The 23,370-nt window shown below is 41.0% G+C and overlaps 1 protein-coding gene across 3 annotated transcripts in view; it reads right to left on the bottom strand.

Annotated features, from left to right (window-relative positions):
- The window catches only part of NDNF (neuron derived neurotrophic factor), a 51,504-nt gene extending 28,486 nt beyond the window's left edge, over positions 1 to 23,018 (bottom strand). Inside the window, exon 1 of one of the 3 annotated variants that reach the window (XM_075929822.1) lies at positions 22,568 to 23,018. The gene's annotated coding sequence lies outside the window, so the exon portion shown is untranslated. Of the gene's footprint in view, positions 1 to 8,609; positions 8,885 to 9,235; positions 9,940 to 22,567 lie in introns of those variants that run through there. The other 2 variants (XM_075929821.1, XM_075929823.1) reach the window with 2 other exon arrangements.
- Between the last annotated feature and the right edge of the window lie 352 nt (positions 23,019 to 23,370).

Genomic DNA, 23,370 nt, shown 5'->3' on the forward strand with positions numbered 1-23,370 from the left:
CCAGGGGGAGGGGGGCTGGCTGGGAGATCGGAAGGAGGAGTAGGGGAGAAGCGGTTGCTGGAAGCAGGGCTTGCCTGGGCGTCAGAGCTGTCCAGGAGAGATTTGGGGGGTGGGGGGCGGGGCGGGCGGAAGCAGGGCTGCCGGGAGGGCGTGAGGTCGGGGGTAGGGAGCTGGCAGGGGAAGATGTCACGGGGGGTGTGTGTGGGGGGGGGGGGGGGAGGAGAAGCAGCAACCAGAAGCAGGGCTGGATGTGGGCAGCGGGGCTGGCCAAGGGAGATTGGGAGGAGAAGCGGGGGAGAACTGTCTGTCCGGGAGGGGGTTGGGGAAAGTGGGGCTGGCCAGAGGTGCAGCGGGGGAGGGAGGAGGAGGAGCGGGACTGACCCTGCCATATGTAGACCTCGGGGCGCTGCCCCCCCCCCCCCCCCGCAAAGCACGAGTGAGTCCGGCCTGGGGATTCTATTATGCCCCCCCACTCCCTCAGTAGTTGCGAACTGGCTGGCTGGTAGACACACTCATGCAGCCTGAGCACATTTAGCAGCCAGGCAGTTCGAAACTACAAACTGATACATCTAGTAATAATAAAACGTACCTAATGAGAAAATCCAGACATGTTATATGTCTGGTATTTTCTCAGTTTATGTGTTTATATTTTTGGGCTGCAAAAAAACAGTACTAAAAAAAAGGGTTCCAACTAAAGTAAAAAGTTTGGGAAACCCTGATCTAACCAGCTTTCTGTCTGTCTTACACTCCATTTTATCCAATCAATATTCTTTAACTTGATGGCAAGACTATTGTTGGTGACCATATCAAAAGCTTTGCTAAAGCTGGCACTAAAAGTTTGCTAAAGCTTTGGGAGGACCAGAAACAACTTATTTGAATATTCATCATTTGATTAATACATATACAAATATGCAAATGAATGTTACCAGTCCTCCAAAAGTTTGTGAATGGATTTATTGGTCTCCATGTCAAAAAGTCTGGGAACACCTGTCATACACCATTCTGAACCACTGAGTGAGAATAAAATTTAAAGAATGAATAAAAATAAAGTTTAATAAGGGAAGCTAGGAACTGAGAGATTTCTATCAAAACAGGCAGTTGTCTGAATGTTTTTGGAAATGTTATTGAACTGCTTTGTTATTTTTTATGAAGTTTGAAATTTTTTCCCCTTACACCAATATGCTTCTTTTACAGAGTCAGCTCACAGCAACTCCATCTCAAGTATTGCATGTTTTCAAGAACATGTGATACTTTGGATTAAAATGCTTGGTTATTCCATATGCTATATATATTAGCAACAAATCTTGTTTGCTTTAGTCATGCAAGGTGACACGGCTTTACCTCCTTTTTCTACAGTAATTTTTTAAAACTTACGTACAACAAATCCGCCTTAACTTTATTATTAATGTTCTAATTGGCTGACAAAAATCTTCCTTATGAATTTAAAACTTCAATATACCACATGGCTATAGTTTTTTTTAATTCATTATGTCCCATTGGGGAAAAAGCAAGGGAGCCCTTCCCTCACCCCCCACAAAATACAAGATCCATTTAGTTCTACAACCTATTCTCATACACAAAAATTCTACTCAGGAGCATAATCCCATGAGAATTTGCCTAGCTTTGCTAGTCAATTCCCTATTTCAGGAATAATTGTTTTTAACCCTCCATTTTGTTAGAGGAACAGAACTAGTGTAGAATAGGAATCTTTATGTCTGTTCCCTTTTGTTTGCCTTTGGATTCTAACCTTCCCCCCCCCTTCCCTTGAAATTCTAAGATTTGGCTTTCTTAGTCACCATCACCCCAATCTGTAAACAGTTTCTCTCAGTATTTTGACATCCAGAAATCTGATGCAAATTAAACTTAGAATAGCTGAATATAAACAAATTAGTAGTAAATATTCTCTGTATAAACAAATAAGCAAAGTGCTCTCATCCTCATGCCATGCTGGACATTTTGGAAAATGATGCAGTCTACTTCACTGTTGTTAATCTGCGCAGAGAACCTGGGATTCTGTTACACCCCATTAGTATGAGAGATGCTTTTAACTGTTAAAATTTGTAGAAGAAACAGGTCCTCTAACACTGTTCTTTTGACAGTACCGAGTTTAAAATGGAAGAATATTAAAAGTATCTTTAAACTTTTAGCCTAATAAAATTGTAACATTCTTTAAAGTTATTTTTTCCAAAAGAAGTAATAATATACTTAATTTAGAAGACAATGATTCATGGTATAAGTGTCAGTTTCATTAGTGTGTCACATTGTAAGTGTCTGAGGGTCATACTTAGAAAGGCACTCATATCCGGGACCAGTGGTGAGGGGAATGAGGTGGAAGAAATAAATTATTGCCTTTTGTTTCTCAGATTTCCAGGTGTTGTGGGCTAGCACGACTGCTTCTGATCTCTGCCATAATGCAGACAAAAATCTCCTCGTTTACTGAGTTTCATTATCCAGAAAAGAGGGCAATATAATTTGTCAGAGAGTACAACTTTGATTACCAGAAGCTCAGTTAGCACAATCTCATGTATCCTTCAACAGACCATTAATTATGCTGAAAAATTTCTCAATTATCTGAATTTATTCAGTGTACCCATGAGATGCAGAAAATGAAAGTCATACTGGGTATCTGTTAAGTAGCGTCTACAGTAATGTTTAGTGTTAGACAAAGCAAATTAGGTTTTCACAGTATTACTACTGCTGGATTTGTATTACATATTAACACAAATACATTTTTGTTTTATAAAAGCACTTAACAGAGGACCAGATTTCTTAGCTTGTGTAAACTGGTACTATCTATTGATTTTCATAGAGCTATACTGATTTATACACACTGAGAATCCATCCCATAAGAGATTTCTGTTATTCTCGCTCAAAAAAGCGGTATCAGATTTCACACCTGTTTCCTTAAACTTGCATTTTAAAACTCAGTTACTCTGAAAAATATGGATGTCCTTGAAAAGAACAGTGTGCTTTTGACATACCTCACATGTCCTGCATGCAAAGGTGCATTCAAAACCCTCCATGTAATGCATATGAATTTCTTTTGATTGCGTTTTACCACAGCGTGCTAACACATTTATTCTTCTAGGGTACATCTACACTGTGGAGCTATGCATCCAAAAATAGCTATTCCGTGTCTATTAAAGCAGCCCATTATTTCAAAATAGATTTCGAAATACTAGGCAGCTTATTCCAAGGTCCCAGTAACCCTCGTTACACGAGGGTTAAGGGGCATTTCGGAATAGCAATTTATTTTAAAATTTGGCACTGTAGACAGCACCAAACTACTAAATAAGCTATTTCAAAATAAGCTACACACTTTGCATAATTGCATAGCTTATTTCAAGCTAAGGGTGCCGTATAGACACCTCTAGAATCCAATGGGTGTGCTAACAAATCTAAAGTTAAGTAATTAATCCTAAAATAAATACAAAAATTATTTGTTATTCTTGTTCTTTACAAATTTCAGAATAAATGCATACCTCCTAGAGATTCATTTATTTTAATTTTAAAAATATTCTTACTAAACTTTGATGTATTATGCCCTTAATTCCTCAAAATTAAGGGGTAAATACTTTCCCCCTGTTCAAGTTTTCAAAAAGAAAACATCTCCTCAGCCTTCCCAGGCTTTTCTAGCATTGTTAATTTATTTTAATGCTTGGGTCTATAGAAACTACAATTTATTTAATCTTGAAAAGTATCTGCTTATAGAAAATATTTTTGTTTTGTAACAAAAGTAAGTATTGTTATAAATGAGTATTTCCAGTTATGAAGAAAAGGAAATACATAATTTATAAACATTAAATACACAACTCGATTCTCTTCTAGTCTCACTTCTCTAGATATAAAAATAAAGTAACTACTGGCTTGAATGGAGTTTACTCCTGATTTGTAAAGATGTAATAGAAATGAGCCTAAAGCCTAAGTTTTCTATTTTCATTTAAAAGAAAGCATACTAAAAGATACTGAAATATATAATTGAAAAGCACTTTGACCATATCAGCCTCAGTGTTTGTAAGCATTATGCCATATATACAGCGCATATTATATAGCTCTTATTCCAACTCCATATTCCTTTTTTTAATCAAATAAAAACAATACATCTCAAGAGTATTCTTGGGCTTTTCTGCTGTTTACAAGCATATTTGTTTATAAAGGATACAGGGGGTGCGCATTTTATTTCAATCTCACTCTGCTCTATCAAATGAGAACTAAAAATCCCTAAATACTTTCTTTTATTTTAAATATTAATGTTTGAAAAGGCAGTCCAAAGAACCTAGATATTGTTTCACATTCATTCGGAGTCTTCTATGTATTGTACATTGTTAAATGTGCTGTTTCCATTAGACAACATATAATGGAGAAAAAGTGCCAAGTTAGCAAAAATGCATGGAAACACTAAATCTATACTGTATCTCCTGGCATAATTTTCTAATTCTCCCTCCAGAAAAGAAATCTGAAGATAAATATATGCATAGCAAACAAAAGCAGATTCTGAAAAGAAGGGAATCAAGGTATCGAGGGAAGACTGAAATAACCCCTTGAAAATAGTGATGTAATGGTTTTATATTATTATTATTATTAGTGTAAAGTTTAATGACTACAAAATAAATGAAAAGTCAAACAAGGCTTGCTAGTCCCCTAAAAATCTTTACTGTAACAGAAGCCTGTACCCAGATGTTCTGTGGTTAAATCTGTCACTTCATTGCATAAAAAATACTACATACAGTGAAACATTATATTATTGGTTCCCTTTATCCAAACCTGCTCAGATTTTTGGATTGCTAGAAAAACAATCTTTTAAGCTGACATGAGAGACACACAGATCTGTGTGATGCCATCTTGCAATGTAACCACTTGCAGAAATAAACTGGGATTTTGTTTAGTCAACTTCATTAAGGACCTTTAAAAAACAAAGCACAGAAGAAAAAGCATAGCTTGGAGTAGAATAAATTTAACTCAAGCTTTTTTGTTTGTTTGTTTACTTAAACACACCACCTCGGCCTTACCATTTTGGAGCTTGAATCTGAAAGATTTTAGGAATCCTCTAACTCCTACTGCTCTCAATGAGAGTTGCTGCTCGGCATGGAGGCGACTGGTGCCTGCGAGGGGAGGGAGTACAAGGAGGGCCACTCAGGGCATGCCTACACTAGGAAATTTAGAAATAAGTTATTTCAAAATGACTCCCAAAATAACTTCTGAAATAGGGTGTCCATACTACAGAGAAGCCTCAAAATTAGTCCAAGGTAGGCTCCCTTAACGTGGACACGTGACCTCAACTTAGAGCCCCGGGAAGAACAAGGGAATAATTACTTTAAATGACTCTGGGGAGTAATTATTTCGAAATAGCAACTGTCAAGGGTTCATCCTAACACTATTTCAAAATAACTGTTTGGAAATAAGTGTTATTCCTCGTGGAAAGCAGGAAAAATTGCCGCAAAATAACCAGCCTCTTATTTTAAAATAATGGGCTTGGTAGTGTGGACACTCCGCTTGTTTTTTCGAAATAAGGGGAGTTATTTCAATAACTCCCTAGCATAGACCAGGGTATAGAGGAGTAGGGGGAGCATGTACGGGCACCTCATTCAACAATTAAAATGTTGGCCAGAGCATAGGGGTGCAGTGCACCTACTGAGTGCTATGACGAGTCACTTCTGGCTCAGCACCTTGCAAGATTAGATCCTTTAGTAAATTAATACTGACAAGCTAATCCTGAACCTCCAATGGAGCCGAAATACCTTATAATACCTTGTAAAACACTGAAATAGGGCAGATGGTCCCACAACCTTATGCTGGGACCTTCAATTGACAGCCAAACATCGACTATGTGATGGATAATGCATCTAAACTGAATCAGCAACATAGCACAGCATGATTTTAAACAGCTTCCTTGGCTGTTTGCAACCTAAATGTTGTTGTGGAGACTTAAATGTTGTTTCATATTGCATTTTCTCTGATAATATTTTCCAAAGCAGTCTGCAAGATCTAAACAGTCACACACGACTAGACTATGGAACTCATCCTGATATCAGTGAGCAGCCCGTGTCATTTCAATGGCAATACTCTCATGAGTAACCGCTCCATAACCTAGATGCTGTTCAATACTAGACTGTGTAATTTTTCGCTCCTCAAGTCAATTGTGCTTATAACTGTGGTAAGCTTCCAAAAGAAAAGAGGAGCATATCTAGGAAATGAAAAATATGTCATACACATGCTGTTGGCTCTGACATGTCACATGCCTCATGAAAAAGGTCATTGCTAATTTTGTATAAGATTGGTACAGGTTAGATAGTATGTAGCAGCCTATCCTCAGATGCTGGCATATCTTTCATTTCATTAACATGCAAAATGACAAAAATCTGAATTCTTCACCCTAAAATTAATGAAAATTTTTATTTTACTGTGAGCTCTACCATTTAGTTCTCATCTTGGAAATGTGGCATGCCTTTAGATACTAAAAAAAACAAACTAAAAGAACAAAAAAAAATCCAATAAATTTCTGGCATCTTTTAGAGTATATTCGTATTGAGAAGTACTTGTCATCTTTTGACATATCAGAATGTAGGTCTAAGAAAAATTGTTATAGTTCCCCTTTAAATAGTATAAAATGTAGACAAGATTGTGCATCTATTCTGTGGCACCAATTTCTGTTTAAGAACAAGGTCAAAACTATAGGAGAAAGAGGAGAGGAAAAAAGTTTAAAAAAAATCACTCCTCCCTCAAATATTAAATTCTTGACATTGTTACAAATACATAAAAAGGGCTTTTTCAATGGTATGGTGAACTTAATCTCAGCAGATCTACTTCTGCGGATACATATATCTGCATATCTCCTATGTGAGAAAGGTGTGGGGAATACAAATTATTCTTGGAAAAAATCAATTGAAACTTGTCATTTTTTAAATAGGTAGGGAACAGCAGTTGGGAGTGGATAGAATGAGAACATGGGATTAAAGTAGATCTGGAAATCTCTAATTCCACATCACCATAAATGTTATTTTATGCAAGGTAGGCTGAGACTAAATCAGCTTTCTGTGCCAGGTAATGCTATCATATAGTCTACTACTGCATATCTTGTATCTGATTCACAGTGATGTGACACCAGTGTTACACAGATATAACTTGCTTTAAATTTCATCAGATTTAAAATTACACTGGTGTAAAACTAGAATCAGGGCCCTGGCATAGATCCCAGGACTCAGAACAGGATTCTACAAAAAAAAGCAAGTATGATGTTATAGTTCTGTGAGTCTGAGAAAGAAACATTTTCTCCTACTCTTTGGTGGGGGAAGAAGGCATTGGGATATTAAAACAGCACCAGTAGATCCCTGGAACCAAAACTAAGTGGGTCATTCTATCTATTTGTCATTCTGTGTTTGTGCATCTGAGCAAGTGGGCTCCAGCCCACAAAAACTTATGTCCAAATAAATTTGTTAGATTTTGAAGTGTCACAGGACTCCTGGTTGTGGTTTTTTTTTTTTTTTTTTTTTTTTTGCTGAAACAGATTAACACGGCTGCCGCTCTGAAACTTGAATTCTGTCATTATGAACAGGCAGAGACAGTTTTATACATAACAATAAGCTAACCAGCTTTTGGGGAAAACATGATGCTTTACCACTTGAATGTTAAAAAGGGTCCAGAACAAACACACTTGTGGAACTGGCTTTTCAGATTAGGGATACCCTTCAATTAAATACTTAAAAAAAAAAAGAGATAACAGATGTATCTGCAAGTGATTAAAAGATACTTCATAGCCTTTGTCTGAGTTCTTTTGAAATAAACGTGCAAGCCACACATAGTTTGTAGTATTTTCATCTTTGTACAGGCTTGAACTTCTTTTTAACTTATAGATCCTAATTCAAATGATGAGGACTGCCTGACTTCCTTGCTCAGTTGATGTACCCATTCACTCTAATGTAAAAACTGCAGACAAAAATAAAAACAACACAGGCTGGCTGAAAAACCCCTTTGTTTACAAAGTGCTAGGTAAGGACTCATATTTAAGGGTGGGGGGTGGGTGGGTGGGTGGGTAGGTAAAGTCTCACTAGTCACCTTTCTCTTCTTTGAATAGGAGCATTTCCCAGAAGGATAGGATATAACTTTATCTAAACTATCTTCTCAAAATAGAAAAATAGAAGAATTTCAAAATAATCCCTAACACACACTGACATTGAAAAAGGGAATGCAAATATTTCAGAGAAGACAATAGGGAGCTGAAGGTGTCACCCCCTCCCCGTCGTTGTGTTGGGATGCAGACAGAAGTACAGGGAGAGCCACGGGGAGTTTAGAGAAAGTAGCAATTGACACAAAACAAGTCCCAGAAAAGCTGATCAGTCCTGGTGACTTTACACTCACGATGCAGATTTCCACACGCGAAGCTGCTCGCCACCCCACCTGCGGCCCCAGGGGTCTGAGCCTGCCTAGGACGGGGGGGGAAAAGAGGGCCAAGTCGGGGGAGCGGATGGCATCCCCTGTTCGTCAAGTATCCGCAGTTGGTAGACAGAGGCCTCCAGTGGCTGAACTTGGGTTGATCCCTTCAGCGGAGCGGTCTGCCTCTTGACTCCAGCGTCCCCGCTCTGCCTGAGTCAGACGCACCCACAGGTACCTACCACCAGCACCTTGCAATGCGTGTCCAGCGCGGCAGCTGTCACCCTGGGCGCTGAGAGGGGGGTTCTCATTGGGGCTGAGCTAAATCGCAGCCGCGGCGGGTGAAGAAGACACAACAGAGCAGAGGCAGGATCAGAGCAGACAGACACGAGGGGTTGGCTCCGCTTGGAGCTCTCCTAGGGCTGCTGCCACTGGCTGCCCGGGGCTCTGGTCGGCGTGCCCCGCAGCTGGAAGGTGCGTGCGGGGAGGGGCGCCCACACGGTTCACCCACCAGCCCCCACCCACCTGCTTTCCAAAGCTCCTTCCACACCGGGAGCAAGTCAGCGCCTGGTGCCCCCCCCCCCCCCGCCAGGCAAGTTTCGAGGCGCTGCGGCTCAGCCCCGGGATCCCCCCCCCCCCCCCCGGTGCATCGCTGCCCGGGAGTGCCCCAGCCGCCGGACCCGGACAGGAGGCAGGGCTGGGAAGAGACAGGCAACCGCCCTCAAAAAAAAGAGAGCGGACCGCGGCTCCGCTCCTCGCGCCCCTTGCACGGTCCCCCCCCTCTGCGCCGAGCCCTGCGGCGCATCCCTCCCCCCAGGACTGGAGCCTTCCCCCCCCCCGTGCTGCGGGAGCCCCGCGCCCCGCTTACCTTCACCAGTCCTGCTCCTGCCGGGGAGACTCGGGAAAGCCCCGGCGGGCTCGCAGGTGCCGGTGCAGGACACAGGCAGGCAGGTCGCTCCTGCGCCCCGGCCTCCCGCCCCGCGAGCGCAGCCCGGCCGCGGGCAGGCGAGTCCCCGCTCGGGCGTTCAGCGCCCGAAGTTTGCAGAAGTGCACAAGTGGCCCGGGCGGGCGAGGGGGGCAGCGGCTGGAGCGGGAGCGGGGCCGGAGGGGGGGGATGCTGCGGCCGGAGGGCTGGGCGAGGCGGCGGGCCGGGCGGATGCTGTGGGCGCGGGGCTGCCAAGCCAAGCGCCGGGCGAGGAGTGCGCTCGCAGCGAGTGTCAGTGCCGCGCAGAGCCGCTCCCCTCAGCCAGCCCGCTCCCCTCCCCCCTTCCCTCCCGGCTCCGCGCGCTGCCACACACACGCACACACACGGCGCAGGCCACCGAGCACCAACCAGGCGGCTGGGCAGCGCCAGCCAAGCCTATCACAGCCCCGGCCCGCAGGGAGCGCAGCCCACCCCGCGGAGGCGTGGGGGGCTCTGCCAGCGAGGAGACACGCCAGGGCTTCCCCCCGCTGCCGAGCCGGGGGCTAGAGCTCCCCACCCCACGCTGCACGGGAGTAGCCCGGTCACCCTGTGCTGTGCTGGCCAGGGCCCTTCCTGGAGCTAGATGCTGACACTTCAGCCTCACAAAAGTTCGATGCCTGCGGGCAAGAAGAGCTGCACCAGCTCCAAGGTGCCTGCCCCTGTGAGGAGAGCTTTGCAGGGTCCAGCTAACTGACTCCATTCACAGGACTACGCCCCGAGCAGCCCCGTGTTTCCCCTAACAGTTCCAGTTCCCTCCTGCGGCCCTCTCCGAAAGTGGTAAAGGGTTAGCATCGTCCTGAATAGGAGCCTCTTTGTACGAAGGGGGAAACTGAGGCACGCGGTAGGCTCTGGAAAAGGCATATTTCGTTTACACCACTCTGAGTAATAATTAAGAGGGGAGCAGATTCAAGTCTATCAGCGTCTGGCAGTGTTTAGGGACAGCTTTTATTTCAGTCTACAAAAGACTAGGGACCAGTTGATCGGGGTTCAGCTCTGAGTTGCCTCCTTCCCATTAGTAAGGTTTCATGCTAGGTGTTTGGCTCAGACCCATCTCTAGAAGATTTGAATTAATATGTAAGTCTGGGCTGGCATAATTTCTCAGGAGTAACCTAACAAGTGGATATGCAAGATATCCCTTATAGTGAGGGGTTTTTTTTTGTAACCACCCTATCATAGGGAAAAAAATATCCAACAACTCTTCTAGAAATATGAGTCTATTTTCCAGTGATAAAGCCCCTACTTAACTTGCCATACTACATATTCATAACAGACTTCCATCACACTTTTGACAACAGGAACCTCTTCTCTCTGCTCGAGGCAGCCAACAGTAGAAAATAAAACCTCAGAAAAATAATAATGGAAGTTATTACTGCAAACAATACAGCCTATAATTACTTTTCTTCAATTTTCCATGGCTCATCCACAATTCAGCCACAATTTTTTAAACAGTTCTCAGTTTAAGCAGGGCCTTCTATATAAGCTCATTTCTATTCTTGTTATAGGATCAAGATGTCAGACGTGAAAAGGACTATTATTTGTCCTAAAACTCAGGCTAGAGTTGTTGGGGGAAGGGGGGGGGGAGGTAAAAGAAGAAAACATTGCTTTAGTTTTATTTTGCTTGTTTTGTTTCTACAAACAGAGATGTTTGAAGTTGTTCTGGCTGTTGGAATGTTAGAAAAGAGCAGGTGAGGTGCTCAAGGGTGCATGGTCAATGGAATTTATCACATGGTGTCCCAGCTGGGGGGGAGGGGGTATGTGAAAGGAAGCACATGGCTCACTTATTTAGAGGAGGGAGTAACCTAAAAAATGTATTAAGTTACCAAGGGAAAAGTATCCTTGAAAAGAAACTGCTGCAAACATATGTAAATTAACCACAAGTAATTTTAAAAAGTCTGCATAAATTGATTGTTAGGAAAAAAAAATAAGTAAGACTTCCATTCTTCTCCCCTCCCACATTTTGGTCAGTATGGTACATAAGCCATGGGGTTGGTTTTTTTTGGGGGGGGGGGGGGAAGAAGAGGAGAAGATGACTGAAATATAAACCCAGGGGCAGATCATCAGCTCAATACTTACACTAGCTGAGGATCTCCTCCCTGGGACTATACATTAGAAAAATCCAATGGCTTCCTGAGACCAATTCTGCTAGACAATTGCAAGCTTCCTCTCACCTGGTTACGTGAAGGTGGCTAGTTCTTCTACTGCAAGAATTCTACCACTAAGGAATAGTTCAAAAAATACAAAATATGGGATTAAGAAAGAGGCACCCCCGAGAGTGTTGGCCAAATCAATGACCTTTTCTCCCTTAGTTTCCATATTGCAAAAACTGGGATAATATTTATCTGATTCACACAGTGGGGTGGCAGAAGTAATTCTTAATTTGTTTGTAGAAAAGCTAAAACAAACTAGAATTCATTACACAGCCCTGCAAGGACTCCAATACCCCCCATCTTATTTTGACAATTGTTCTTGAAAAACCTTTTCAAAATATGGCATTTCTGCAAGAATCTCACATCAGACAGACTCCTCTTCTGCCTACGGAGACACAGGTTGACCTAAGGATCTCTCTTTTGCAGGTGTGCATGCACTGACTTATGTAAAATGTCTCAGTTAAAGCTGGATGTGTATAAAGCATGATCTCACTAAACATCTCAAACCCTCAGGCCAGCCCTGGGCACACTGGAGTGATCTGTGATGTGTGTAGAGACAGCAGTTATGTTTGAAAAGATAACAAACAGTTTTTGAGCCTGTGCAAAATGCTAAAGCTGGCTTTGGTTTTGCCTCTGAGGTCAATAGAAGTAAAATATTGCTGATGTCAAAACAGTTCCTGAGATTGTGCTATATATACACAACCAAATAGACTATTTTAAAACCCGAGAACAATTTTTAGTGCTATTGTTCTTGGAGTGTACGACTAGCTGGGATTTCAGTGAAAGAAAGCACACAGGGATGCTATTCGCTAGGAAGATTTCTAGTTTTTAGAAAGGTACAAGACTATTATTTGCTAAGTTGAAAAAGATTCCATGAAGTTCTCAGCCAAAACAAGACTTTTAAAAAAGTTGTATGCTTCCTAAGTTTGAAAGCAAATATATGTATTTGTAGTCTAAAGATGCATTTTGGGTTTCAATACCTACCTGTAAGAATACCCACTTGATTTTTTTTAATTGAATGATTAAAATTTTCTTTATAATAAATTATTCTTTATAATAAATTATCAGATAAAGATTTTGGAATCTGTTTCTCCTAGGGACTTTAAAGTACCTGTGACCTTGGCAGTTAATTTCCAATGCCTGGCTTTTGCAAAGATTCAGGCAGGCACAGTCTCTGAAGAATTGGAGTCTGAGTATGGTATCTAATAGAATGCACTGATGGTTTGAAAGTTACGTATGTGCAGTAAACCTCAGTAAATAAAAAACATCTCTATGAATTTTGAACTTTTAAATTAGTTTAGTTGGCCATTTTTCTTCTTCCCCATTTGTGTTCACTATGAACTTTAAAGCAATTAAGTTTCTGTGAGCATTTTTGCCAGTAAAAATTGTCAGTCATACACACAAGTATTTGGGGAAACTAAATGATGCATTCACATATACATTTACTGCCATTAGAAGCTGTTGAGGGAGGGAACAAAATAAATACCATGCAACTTATCTGACCAAATGCAACATCTTGAATTTTCACAATAAGTTCAGAGTAGACAGCAAGCACTCTGCAACAGGGGCTCACTTTTAAAGTTAGGCTACGATCCTTGATTGGCGTTCTTAGATGCTATCATAACATTGTATTAATTACTATCATCCAAACAAGGGGAGAAACTGCTCAGAAATACATCTATTGAATAACATTGAACATTTTTTGGAAAAAAGTGTCAATCAACGTTTGAAAATACCAGAAGCAGAAAAAGAGGCTGAATTCATCCACTAAATAATTCATTGCAAATTATTTTCTTAGTGCTAATTTACCTTACAGGCATTTCCCAAGAGATATTTAACACCCATCCTTGCTGTGCATGTATAATAGTACAGGTGACAATTTCTCTTACAAAATATGCTGTTGAGATGAAAGTTAAGAAGCTAGGGAAGGTCTATTATGTCAATTATCCATAGATTAAAATTTCTTAAGTATATGTTGACAAAACAGAACCAGTTACGGTCTGATGTGCCAACATGCAGCAAATTAAGGATTCCCCAAGTAATCATTGGAATAGCAGACTACATTTCTTAGCATAACAGGCAATTAAAGGATTTTTAACTGTAGCAGTCAGTCCATTTTGAAGTGCTTTGGGAATGCTTCATGGACCATCAAGGTTTGCAGCATGCCAGGCACCCCATCACACAAGCAAAGCAGGTCCAAGCAGGAGTTAGACCTCCACAGGAGTCTAGGAAGTGGAGTCTGTGATCAGAGCTGTCCTTAGGATTTATGGGGCCCTATACAATACTATTAAATTGGTGCCCCTATACCCAAAGGCAGCCTGGGGTGGGGAAAATGAGGATTTTTTAGAAGTGAGAATTTATAATCTTCAGCAACACACTAATACAACTTTAAAGCAACTGATCAAACTTTAAAGCAAAATTTTAAACTAATCTGCCATAGACTAACACAGTAAATTTAGAAACTGACAACATATCTGGGGTCAGTGGCAAATTCTGGCAAGCTTTTTCACTTGATTCTCTCTGGAAGAAGCAAAGTTAAGCCATAGACCAAGGATAAGGATAAGAAGAGTTGTGTGGGTGCACAGTAGGACCCAGTGATGTCCCAAATTTTCAGGTGCCCTACACAGCTGCATTTTCTGTGTGTGGATAAGGATGGCTTTGTCGGATTATCTAGTTGTCACTTTTCTAACTCAGCAAAGAAGCAGTGCCCAAGTATGATCTTAGTGGGACGGACCATCCTTCTGGCTACTGTTGTCTTTCCACATATGTCAAACTAAAAAAAAAAAAAAATCTTGTGATGGCACTTTTCACTAGAATAGAATTGTTAATGGTAGTGTCCTAAATACATTCTACTTTGGTAGTTGTATGTGGCTTAATTAAGGGTGCCCTGTAGTTTCAATTTCGTAAGACATCAGGTCTCTTTTCTCTACTGTTGCATGACTTGAAGTATGACGACTGCACCTGACAGGTGACTATTTAAATAATGGTCTCTATCTCTACAGCGCAGTCTTAATCCAACTGGTAAATTTGTTATTGGATCTTTGCATCAATTGTGCTAGGCTGCCACTTTGACAACTCAAACCCTCAGAGCATAAAGCAGTGTAACACTTCCACTGAGAGCATATTACTTCACAGCAACAATTACAATCAATTGCAGAACTGTAATCATTCTATAGATGTTGTCCTGGATCTACTGTCATTTCAATTATGGTTTCTTACAGATCTGAATGAGATGTTTGCTCCCTCACAAGAGCAAAAAGACAAATCAAAAGCATATGCAGCAGTTGGGGAAAACAGCCTGTGATTTAAACAGAATATTTATATTGCATTACTTAAATGCATTAGTGTGAGTGAAGGTTGGGATGAAATGAGAAGACTCAGCAGTGAATAGTGATTTATGTAAATTTAAGATGCACTCAATAAGCCAAATCCAGCTGTGGTTTAAACTGGCATATTAACATTTAGGTCAATGGAGTTTTATCACTTTATATTAGGGCTGGTTTCGATTCTTTATCTGGGGCTGGTTTGGGACTAGTTATCCAATCTGTTTTATATATATTATCCATACATTATGTTTTATTTGGGACCCCTTTTAAAGTCTCTTTCTGTAGCTAGCTTTATATCTACCCTTAAATCCTAATGTATTAAGACCTGATTAATATAAACACTAATATATGTTACTCTGACTCCATGTACTTTACACAGGGTTGTCACATCTCAACTGAAAAAATCTTGTGGAAAAAGTGTGTGGATATTTTGTTTTAGCTTGTCAAATCTGACTATAACAGTATAAAACCAGATCAAAGATAAATGGCTTTACTGTAAAATCCAAAATCTACATGTGCAAGGTAATGAGAAACAGGACTCTCTTATGTTCCAAGTGCTGATTCTTAATTATAATGCAATTTTTCCTCAGTGTATCAAGCTATTTAAAAAAAGATTAAATGATTTTCTGGATAGTAATAAATTGTCTATGAATCATTTAAAATTTCTCAGTACATGATGGCCCCATTAAAATTTTATGTAAGGATGTGTATTGGTCTAGTTAAAACATGCGAGTTTGTTAAAAGGCAAGAAGGTATGAGAATTAGATGAATAGGTGTAGGCCACACTCAACCTGAGCACCTGCTCTTTAATTGTGATAGAAATAGGTTTTCCCCATAGAGTTACTCCAAGCCAATAGTCCTATTGTACTTTATTAGTTTTCTTTTTAAGTCCTTTGGTAGAAGCTGTTCATGCAGGTTATTTGACGTATACATATAATGTATTCATGCAGCAGTCAGCAAATTCATTTCTTGACATTACAGGCCAGATATTCCAACGTGGCTTCTAAAATTTTATCCTGATTTGTGTGTCTAATGTTGTGTATTCAGAGCCTGAGGTAGGAACTTTTACACAAAACTTAATACCCAGCATGTGTAAACACAATTTGCATACACAAGTCTTTTTTGCACCCAAAAAATCCACAATGTGAAAATGACATGGACTGTTCTGGAAACCCAGCCTCGGTCTCCCTTAAACATTCCCCTCACTCTGATTTTAACTTGGTATTGGTAGGGGGAAAAAAAAATCAGAACAGTTTAAAGTACTGATTCGATTTTATTTTATATTTTACAACTCAGAAGGAATAGCTATTGTATAGAACCTATGGCACAGTAAAGGCATTTGTAACACCCCCAAGGCTAAGGAATATCAATCTCGTACCTGTTAATGACATTAAAGGCTATATTGCTCCTTCAGTTTGTGCATGGAACTTCCATTGCTCTCATGGCAATATATGGTCCTTAGACATATTGAACTGCCATTTTAAGACTATTTGGTATTGCCAGGGACATTGGGAAAGCAATTTTCAAATTAAACTGCATAGAAGTATCTGGAATTAACTAGTGAAAGTATTTTTCTATTATAATTGTCCAGAAAAGACAAATGGTCCCTAAATACCTAGATCATGGGTAACAAATTATTATGAGGATTAGCATTGTAAACAATATCACCATAAGTGCATATAGCATTTTATAAGATAAACTACAATGATCAAGCTCACAGTAGGGTTATTTAATTCATGATCAGCTAGGTTTCTGAGAAAATCTGAACATGCAGTCCAAAAGGAACTGCTTCTTTTATGAGGAATACCAATAAGTGAATCTGAAGGGAAATGGCTGATCTTTGGCTGGATCCTCAAAAATAAGATAATGTTATTGTCTTTGTCCTAAAAGTTCAAGTCACATTGACATGAATACAAGATACGTTGATAACATGATTAGGTGTTATCTAGTGACTGAAAATAAAAGAATGACCCCTGGGCTTTGGACTTATTTGTTTTAATTCAAATTCTGCACTGACTTTAACAACTACAAAACAGAGCTAAAATTAGGCATGACAGAGCATGTGGCTTCTATAAAATAATAGCTAGCAGCTATAAGGCACTTAGATCAAAGAGTGAATCCATTTAGTTTAACTTAGATGCCCTTCTTCCCCCCGCCCCCACCTAAGCGCTCCCAGTGGTGCAACAATTAATTACAACATTTAGTGTGCGCGCGCTATGCATTCATTTGTGCAGGAAAGCACATACCAGTTAGCAAATTTCAGCATAGGCATTACTGGAAAAGCTGAAGCTATTGTTGTAAGATTGAACTGAAGGCACAAGTACAGAATCAAATCAACCGCTTCTAGTGGTTATGAGGAGCATCTGACTGCAACATCTCAAACTGAAATAACCCTAAGAATGAAAAGCATTACAAACAAATACCATAGAAGATCAGCAAAGGCCTGCTTTTTAAAGATTTTAGATCCTATTCGCAAAAGTATGTAGCTGCCCAACCACCATTGAAATCAACTCATTTTAGTGCCTAGGTGCTTTTGAAAAATCCCATTAGGTGCCTAAATATTTTTAAATCTGGCCCCTAGTGCTTTTGAAGCCCTGGTGCTTTGTATAGGGTTCACTACATGGTCGAAACTTTTCATTTCTCTCAGAAATGTTGGCTTTGCATCACACTTTCCCCACACAACAGGAATTTACTATTTTTCCTTTTGAAAATTAGCATGTTATTGCCTGACATCCAAAATTAGAGAGGAAAAATAAATGGAGACATGTTATAAATTAAAGGAGAGCTGCTCTTATAAAAGTATCATGGATGAAAGATTTGTAGAGAGAAGCTGGGATGATTCATGCATAGCCTGCTCTGTATGTTTCCAAACTTTCCATGTTCTGGAAATCCTCTTTTGGAATACTGGGCTAGAGAAAGAGGCTTTATTTAATTTTGAACTTTGGAATTTGTGTTTAACAGTGTTCAGTTTTAGAAAACTCATTCTAGTTGGCTTCAAATGAGGTAGAAGCTACTTATGGGAGAATCATTTGGTACCGATAAGACACAGCCAACTGCTGTAATCCCAATCTGAATGGCACTTGGTCTGTTCTAGGTTCCAGGAGAATTTAACTGATCCCATGGTCAACAGAAAGATGAAACACTGTTTGCCTATATAAACTCCATGCCTAAATAATCTTAAGAACTAATTGTTCAAATTCTACTCAAGTACCCAGAGCAACTCCACTGATATTAGAAGCCAGTATATCCGGACTATCCTATTAGGCTATGTCTACACTGGTGGGTTATTGTGCAAGAATGGCAGATCTTCTGGAAAGCCGTCCACACTGCCCACCTGCTCTTGCGCAAGAAGATTTACAGTACAGCGTGGTAAGAAAAGTCTTCTTGTGCAAGAGCTACACTTTTATAACAGGTGTAAGCCCTCTTGCACAGGAGCTCTTAAGCAAGAGGGCAGTGTGGACGCTTTGCAGGGTTTTCTTGCGCAAGAAATCTCTATGGCTAAAATGGCCATGAGAGCTTTCTTGCACAAGAGAACGTCCACACTGCCATGGGCGTTCTTGCACAAAAGCATAGCTCGCACATGGCAGTGTGGACATTTTCTTGTGCAAGACTTCTCACACAAAAACCCTTGTGCAAGATGTTCTTGTGTAAGAAGCCTCCAGTGTAGACATAGCCTTAGAATGTTGTATACACATTCCCCTTTATCTGAAAGGGGTGAAGTACTCTTAGGGTAGGTCATTACCATGCTCTCAGGAGTTTAATGTGTAATCTTCAACATGGGTGGTGCAGGCAACAAGATAAGTTTAACACCTTCACAGGCAAACTGTTTACACTAACCAGTAATGAATTTTAGTGGTTTGATTACATGTATGATGAGTGTACTTCTAAAAAAGTTTGGAACAGTTCTGTGAGCTGACATTCCCACACCAATGCCACTGTACCGCCACACATTCTATGCAGGTAAATGCATCTGTGATTTTTAAGTACACAATAATATTCTTTTGGAAAAAAGTTGACAAACGTTTCTAATAGACAAATCACACTTAATCCTTGTTTTCTTTCCCACACTTTACAGTTTGAATAGCTTTGTGAAACACTGTAAACTTAAGGTTGTTTTCTTTTCTTCTTTCCCAATGGCATATTTCTCTGACCCATTAGGCAAACTTCTCAGTGCACAGATTTTAGTCAGGTTTTATAACTAAGGTATTTTAAACTGTAGTTAAATCCACGGAGGGGGGGGGGGAGCAGAGCATTGGAGAAAAGGATTGAGAAAGAATGAACAATCTCTTCAGCATCCGCCCCCCCCCCCGCCAACTGAAGATTAAAAGATCAAAAAGAGGGTTGAAGCAGACAAATAAGGATGGCTACAGAAAAGCCTTTCTTTTTCAAATATGAAAGTTTAACACCAACAGAGTTGTCCATGAAAGGCAAGCATTTCTGAAAGGCAGAGCTGTCATCCAGTTTAGCTCTGTGACACGAAACATTCAGGGAAGGTCTGTTATAGAGCCTATTTTATAAGCTTTTCTAACAACTTTCTCAGAAGACCTTTGTCCATCAAAACAACAGCTCCATCTAGTGGGTTATCATAAAAGGTTAAAATAGCATAAAGTAGCACTTTTTTTTCCCCTAAGTGCCAGATTCTGGCCACAATACAGTTGATAATTTTACGGTCTGATTTTTTTGAGAGAAGGATTTTGTCATAAGAACAACTCTAAGCCCACGAAAATAGATAGCTCTGAGCCTTAAAGTCTTATTTTAAATTGTTAGTAGTTATACAAAAATGTAGCTTTCTTTTCAGAGCTTGTGTTCTCATTTAACACGAACCTTGAAATTGTATATATAAACATTCCCACCACCTAAACGATTATATCTTGGAAGACCAAGTCACAAATAGGCTCAGTGAAAAAACAAAAACAAAACCTCTCCCTCTTTATGAAATATGAGAACCTATACAGAGATCTTAAAGCATTCTGCAAATATTATACACTTTACAACTTCCCTGTGAAAGCAGGGATGGGGAAAATGAGATAGTCAGTTACTTGCTTCAGGTAACACAAGTCAGTGACAATTGGGAGTGGACTCCTGATTCCAGTTGCCCATTCTGGCCTCTAAAATTCAGCTTCTCAGGATAACAATCACCGAATAAATACAAGAGTCTGATATTCCAGAGGAATTCCTGGAGTTCTCAAGACTGTTGCCATAGTTTTAATGTCTGTAATAGTAACTAAACACTGAATTAATATTCTATTACAGATATTTTGCTAAGTCTAATTACAAAGCTGTTTCAAAGATCTGTACTTCCGGTATTAAGCAAATGGAAGTTAAAAGCCAATGCAGAAGGTGAAAAAAATGAATTCTACATTGGGAAAAAACCTCACTGATTTTATTGGCCAAGAAAACAACTAATGTTTGATCTTGTAATTTCCTCCCCCTGCATTTTTGCCCAATAGAGTGAATCTGGGTACATGTGTAAATCCAAAGAATTTACAATAGCATCAAAACTTGAAAAATTAAACTCCCTGGATACCCACCAGAAATCTTTTCTTGGTTACAGAATGTAATGTATAGGAATAGAGTGGTAACCCTTTAAATAGTTTCCAGAGATCTCTAGTAGAGCTCAGTGTGAGCATTGAGCTCAAATTGTGCCTCAACACCCCAAAGTAGGTCACTACCCCTTTTGAAAGGGGTTTCCAGGGCTGGCTGAGACTTTCAGGGGCCAAAGCCCAAGACTCAGCCCCTGACGAAAGCCAAATTCCAAGAGCTTCAGGACTCAGGTTGAAGGCGTCATGCTTGGGGCTGAAGCCCTTAAGTTTTGACTTTGGCCCCCCAGTCCAGAGCAGTGGGGCTTGTGTCTCCTCCCCCTCAGGGCAGTGGGTTTTGAGTGGGCTAAGATTCAGTTCCTTCCCCTGGGTTGTGAAGTACAGTAAACCCCTGACATGTGACCACTCGAATTCTGACACTCCCCCCCCACACACATACTTACAACCATTTTTGTAAGTACAGAAGGGGCTGAAAACCCCCAACTTGCCTCCCCTGACTTCATTTACAACAGCACACAGCACCTATCATAAATGAGGGTTTGATATACAATGCCCCTGACTTGCAATACTTCCCCAGTAACCAATCCCATCACAAGTTGGGGGATGCCTGTAATTTCTGTTGTCAGACGAGAACCATGGTGCAATGAAGTTGATAACTCCTGTTATAGGAGCCACCGCAAGTTAGCCAGAGCAACAAGATGCACATAACTTGGCCTTGCACGTTTCTGTATAGTTAGTAAACACTGTTAATGTGATTTTTTCCACATTATTAATCTCTCTATAGATAAAAAAGTTTTCCTGCCGGATGACAATATGTTCCTGCCGGGCAACAGAATGATGCATTCAGTGTGAACAAGCTCTCTAGGACAAGCAAAAGCAGCCAGGGCATGGAGTGTGTGTGTGTGGGGAGGGAGGAGGAGAGAGGTGAAGGGGGGGAATGTAGCAAGCAGAGGGTGTAGCCCCCTCATGTTTATGGGTACATCTAGACTATGTTTTATTTTCAGAAGAGGATATGCAAATCCCTGGAATTTGCATATCCTCTTCCAAAAATAAAACAGTCTAGACATGCCCTAATAAAGAACAAAATAGAAATTCTGTTTACACTTTCCTGGTGGAAGCTTCACAGCACATCAGAGGACATTCAACACAGATTTAATTTGGAAATCTTTAAGAGTGAGCAGGGCTAGAAGATGGGCAGTTAGAGAAACTGGAGAAGGAACTGGAGGTATTATGGTTATTCCTAAAGATACTAGAAAACCTATGTTGATAGGCCTTCAATTAAAGTCCTAAAGACCAGCAAGGAATGGCCAGGATAAACATATTCAAGCCTTCCTCATTTTTACAATACCAGTCGCAGGAGTACAGGAAATCAGGCAAACCAGATAAGTGGGAGAAGCAAGAGACTCTTTTGAACTAAAAGCCTGGAAAAACTGGAATAATCTACTTCAGATTGGCTCTGCATAGAGTAACCCTTGTACACATATTGGACAGGCCAATGAAACAATCTTTAGTGCTTGATCTGTTTGCCTCCTGATCAGTCACACCCAACAAACATAACCAACATTTGTCCATTGTAAGCACCACTAGGCCTGAGGATTTTGAAGACGGTTGTCAAAATGATTCTTTGGGACATCCCAACATTTAACCAATTAATCTATTTTAATATAAAAATACACATGCAAGAATTTTCATGTGTCTCAAACTACCTGCTGCAGAATTGGGGTCTAAGCAGCAAGTTCTGGGGTCCATATAAACACACCAACCTTTAAAAAAAGTTTTGCAAGGGAGAACTAGTCAAATACGCCAAAACCAGGAAGCCACTGCAGGCATGTCAGAGCACCTTCTCAGGACTATGAGCACCTGTTCGTTTATTGTCAGAACTAGACAGGAAACATCATTGTTATTATACTATGCATCTTACAGTGTAAGAAAGATTAAATTCCAGGAACAAGGCTGTAGACAGAGTACATATCAAAACTGGGATTAAAATGCAGGCATTCTATTTCTCTTTGGTCCATACCCTGTTCAGCAGGTCTCACCAGCCCTCCTATTGTTGAGCTACCCTCATTGTGACAGGCTTGCCATAACTTTAGTCTCACCGGTAGCAGCTGTGTTTCTCACAGCAGTGAGGTTCTTCACCCAGATCAAGTGACTCTGGCCCCCAGATTCCCGAGTCCCCAAAGGGCAGCCCTGCTGTACACTGTGAGACAGTGCTGTACTCACGCCAGTTATGGTGCCTCTTCCTGGGCATTCTGGCAAATAGCTCACAAGGGGGAGGCATCTCCCTGGGGCTGCAAGCCATTCCTGTTCCACCTCTCTCTCTACAGTCCCTCTCTTGCTCCAGGAGCTGCTGCTGCTGCAGCCTCTTGATGACTCAGCCCTTCAGCCAGGTCACTGTTGTGGTTTACTGATCTTGGAGAAGGGAAAAAAAGAGTATTTTCCCTAACCAGGCTCAGGCAATTTGCCTAGGTACGGCCCCCACCTGGGGTTGTGGAACCCAGGCCGGCCCTTACTCCAAGTTCTGGCTCATGCATCCTCTAGTCAGTAGCCAAGGCTGACTCAACCCTGTACCTTGCTGTATTTTCCTGACCCCTTTCCAAACCTGCTCCCCCTTCCTTCTCTGGGTCTGCCAGCTTCACTGCTCCCTCCTCTGAGGGAGCAACTACAATCTCCCCATTTCTGCAGCCTTCAAAAGCTTCTCACGCTTTCCAGGGAGCAACTATAGCCTTTCCCAGCAGTTACAGCTGTTGCCAGCTTCCTGGCTTATATAGGCCCCACCTGTTCCTGCACAGATGACTTTATTCTAATTAAGGCTTCTCTTGCCCTCTTAATCCCCCCCAGCTTGCTGCTTAATAGGCTAATTGGCCCCTCTGGCCTGCCTTAACCCTGTCAGGCCAAATGAGGGGGAAACACTGCATCCCAGGCTATAAAAGGGAATTTGAATTACAACAAATATTTATCTCTCAAAAAATCAGCAACCAGCTTTCCTCCTCAACAAAAGGTTTGCATTGGTTACATTTTCAAGG

The sequence above is a fragment of the Pelodiscus sinensis genome, chromosome 5 (genome assembly GCF_049634645.1).
Source record: "Pelodiscus sinensis isolate JC-2024 chromosome 5, ASM4963464v1, whole genome shotgun sequence".
Lineage (NCBI taxonomy): Eukaryota > Metazoa > Chordata > Testudines > Trionychidae > Pelodiscus > Pelodiscus sinensis.